We start from the raw sequence: 4,109 nt of genomic DNA, 5'->3' as shown, positions 1-4,109 counted from the left end.
TGGCAACCGTGATGCAATAGACCAGAATTGGTCTATTCTCTGTATAGAGAAGCACACAAATACGCAGCATCGCTTGTTATTTAGCACTGAGTGAGCACAGTGAGTCATTCCGAAGGTGCCACAGCTAGTCGCTTGCTGTTCCCAATCACTGGAAGTTTGTTAAACAAGAGACCAGATTGAGTGGAAAACTGCAAAATTTTTCTTTTCATACGAGTGCAATAAATACTGATGTATTTACATTCTTTCGATGCATCTTCCACAGTACAAAGTCTACTTATAATTATAGATACTTAATTAGTCCACATGTGGAAATTCTCTTTACACCTCCCTCAGCTTGTTTTCTTTAGGTGCAAGCAAACTGGCCTCAAAAGTCAGACACCCAGGGAGCTGGTGGTTAAATGTGTTGCACAAAGGCTATATTATAATGCAAAGTTTCGCTAAAACATTTTTACTTTTTTTAATTTTTTGTCATAAAAAACAAACCTTAGTAAGTATTGTAATTTTAATGATTGTTTCTTTTCAAAGTTATATAGTATAGGTTTAAAAAACAGTTTAAAGTTTAGCACTGCTCTTTTGTATGAGGTCTACCAATCAGTCATGTTCAGCCTCGCTGTTTTAATCACTCTTGGGAACCGGAGATGACTTTGGCTTGAGGTTGCAATGTGGTAGTTAATTCTTTGAGAGCTGGCTGTTCATCCACTGCAAATGTCTGTAGATCTTCACATATGAAATTGATGATAAGCTTGTCAACAGTCGTTTGAGGGACACGTTTGCTTGCTGCTACCAACATCACATCTGGCAACTTGGCCTGCTTATGTGATGTGGATGTACTCTTCCATTGTCGACTAGCTGTCACAATGATGTCATGGTACTGATCAGTGTTTAATGGATGTTTCCTCTGGAAATATCACAGACGAATTATACAAAGGAAAATATAAATTATATCAGCCAAACTATACATCAGTCAGACTCTAAGTCCCCAGTATGCAGGAATATCCAAAAATAAGAGGCAACTTTCACATAAATACTGCTTGCCAAAAGTACGTGCTGTTATTTTGCCCCAAATTACGTGGGATTAGTATTATGTGGGCATGTCTTTAAAGGGCAGACTTGTGTAACAACCACAAGCCATTTTCATTCTTCACCTTTATCGTCCCATCACTTAAATTTAGCTTTAACTATCATGAGTGCATAGCTGATATCTACTGATACCTTTAGTCTTAGGGTTTTACGTAATACAAGTAGCTTAATAGTAGCTTCTGTATCATATTTCAAACAGGGGGGCGGCATGGTGGTGCAGTGCGTGCTGCGTGGGACACAGGAAGGGTCTATACAAGCAATAAGCTTTTTTTAGACACCAGCACACTGTTGCCTCACACCTCTGAGACCCGGGTTCGAGTCTCCGCCTGGGTCACATGTGTGCGGAGTTTGCATGTTCTCCCCATGTTGTCGTGGGGGTACTCCGGTTTCCCCCCACAGTCCAAAGATATGCTGAAGCTAATTGGACTTACTCAATAGGAGTGTATGTGTGAGTGTGTTCTGCGATGGGCTGACCCCCCCATCCTGGGTTGTTCCCTGCCTTGCGCTCATTGCTTCCGGGATAGGCTCTACCCCCCCCCCTCCCCACAACCCAGTAGGATAAGCGGTTTGGAAAATGGATGGATAATAAAAAAAAATCTCTGTAAGTTCTTACCATAATGTGTTTTTTAAGATTGGAAGCTGAAGACTTCTGACTTCTTATGCAGAAATCAACACAGATGGCAAAGTTTGCACTGCATCACCTCGCTGTCTCCTTTCCTCCCTCTGTACATGAACAGCTCCTCCAAGTGCAGCCAGGGGCACTCAAACGTCACTCGTCCTCCGGTATTTCAGCGTTATTTTCACTGTTTTGAATGTTGCTGTCCTCCATGAAGTTTGTTTCTCCAGATGTTCGTTCTTTACATTACTCCGAACTCCTTCACTGTGCGATTATAATCACAACGCGCTGCAGTGGGGCCGGGTGCTTTTTTCCAATCCAGAAATCAGGGTTCATTGGTCTGTTTGCCATCGGATACCTTTATTGGCTACTGAAATGCCGAAATATTAATTCAAACTGTTGGCGTACTCAGGAACGAATTGTGATTTTAAAAGTAGCAAAGTAGATTCCTTACTTTAATTTGTACTTAAGTACAAGTAAAATTACAGACTTAAAAATATACTTATAAAAGTACAACTACGGGGCGGCATGGTGGTGCAGTGGTTAGCACTGTTGCCTCACACCTCTGGGACCCGGGTTCGAGTCTCCCCCTGGGTTACATGTGTGCGGAGTTTGCATGTTCTCCCCATGTAGTCGTGGGGTTTCCTCCGGGTACTCCGGTTTCCCCCCACAGTCCAAAAACATGCTGAGGCTAATTGGACTTGCTAAATTGCCCATAGGTGTGAATGTGTGCGTGAATGGTGTGTGAGTGTGCCCTGCGATGGGCTGGCCCCCCATCCTGGGTTGTTCCCTGCCTCGTGCCCATTGCTTCCGGGATAGGCTCCGGACCCCCGCGACCCAGTAGGATAAGCGGTTTGGAAAATGGATGGATGGAAGTACAACTACCCGGAATAACTACTTAATTACAGTAATGTGAGTAGTTGTAATTCATTACTTCCACCCCTGTTTGTAACTTGCAGATTCCTGTCATTCTGCTATGTCCCAGAATCAGGGAAGTGAAAGCAAGCATGAGGCCAAAACAAAGAAGCCTTTATTTACACTTAAACAGGTGCTGGGAAACAAAACAAACCTCAAGGGGTTAGATAATAGGGAACCAAGAGAGGGGAAGGACTCAGGCATACACTGGGGCTTGACATCAATGACTGGACTGGGGAGCACAGGACTGACGAGGGAGCAGATGAGGGGCAGCTGGAGTGATCCACACGAGGGCTCGATTGAGAGGTATGACAAAACAAGCAACAGGTGTTAGGGAGAGAGCGAGGGGCAGGAATGCGGGGTGTGACAACAGAGAGGAGTCCTGTCCACTGCCTCTGAGCTGTGCGAAAAGTGTTTACAGTAGCTGGAGTGCCAATCGTGCCACTGACCCCCAAAGTTTTCCCCACAAGTTGGAGGATCGCTCGCAGGGCCTGACGCAGTTTTATGTCACACCCAGGACATAGTCTGCCAAGTCAAAATCAATAATTTTCAAATCTTTGAAAGAAAATTAAAAACTGAGAAACATTATAAGGACAAACAGTATTATGGACACACCTCTTAATCATTGAATTCGGGTGTTTCATCCAGACCCATTGCCACAGGTGCACTTTGCCATGCAGGCAGGTTTATGAAATTTAAGAAATAATGGGTTATTCTGAAGAGCTCAGAGAATTCAAACATGGTACTGACATAGGATGCCACGGTTGCAATTAATCAGTCTGTGAATTTTCTTCCTTGCTATATATTCCACAGTCAACTGTAAGTGGTATTATTGCAAAGTGGAAGCGTTTCATAACGACAAAAACTCACCAACGAAGTGGCAGACCATATACGGTAACAGCGCAGGGTCACCGAACGCTGAGGTGCATGGCGCATAAAAAATATTCAACATTCTATTGACCCAGTAGCTGCAGAGTTCTGAACATCCTCTGGCATTAACGCCAGGACAAAAACTGTGCTTCCATGTCCAAGCAACTGCATGCAAGCTTCACATTACCTAATTCAATGCTAACCATCGGATGGGGTGGTGTAAAGCACGCTCCCACTGGACGGAAGTGGAAACCTGTTCTGTGAAGTAATGAATCACACTTCTCTGTTTGGCAGTCTGTTGAAAGAGTCTGGGTTTGGCAGATGCCAAGAGACATTACCTGCCTGACTGTAAAGTTTGGTGGAGGAGGAATAATTGTATGGGGTTGTTTTTCAGGGGTTGGGCTAGGCCCTTTGGTTCTAGTGAAGGGAACTCTTAATGTTTCTGCATACCAAGACATTTTAGTCAATTTTATGCTTCCAACTTTGTAGGAACAGTTTGAGGAAGGAAGGCCCTTTTCTGTTCCACCATGACTGTGCCCCAATATACAAAGCACAGTCCATAAAGAGATAGCCCCCTAGAAGCATATGCTGCGTGGGACACAGGAAAGATATACAAGCAATAAGCCTT

General features: G+C 44.0%; 1 long non-coding RNA gene across 1 annotated transcript; it reads right to left on the bottom strand.

Annotated features, from left to right (window-relative positions):
- Window positions 1-488: 488 nt before the first annotated feature.
- On the bottom strand, window positions 489-3,656 carry LOC125744857 (uncharacterized). Its single transcript, XR_007398507.1, has 2 exons — window positions 1,694-3,656; window positions 489-898 (listed from the first exon to the last, which is right to left on the bottom strand). It is a non-coding gene; the product is annotated as an uncharacterized LOC125744857 (long non-coding RNA).
- Between the last annotated feature and the right edge of the window lie 453 nt (window positions 3,657-4,109).

This window comes from Brienomyrus brachyistius, chromosome 6 (assembly GCF_023856365.1).
Source record: "Brienomyrus brachyistius isolate T26 chromosome 6, BBRACH_0.4, whole genome shotgun sequence".
Classification (NCBI taxonomy): Eukaryota; Metazoa; Chordata; class Actinopteri; order Osteoglossiformes; family Mormyridae; genus Brienomyrus; species Brienomyrus brachyistius.
The sequence above is the reverse complement of the archived record's forward strand: the minus strand, read 5'-3'. Positions and strand labels throughout refer to the sequence as shown.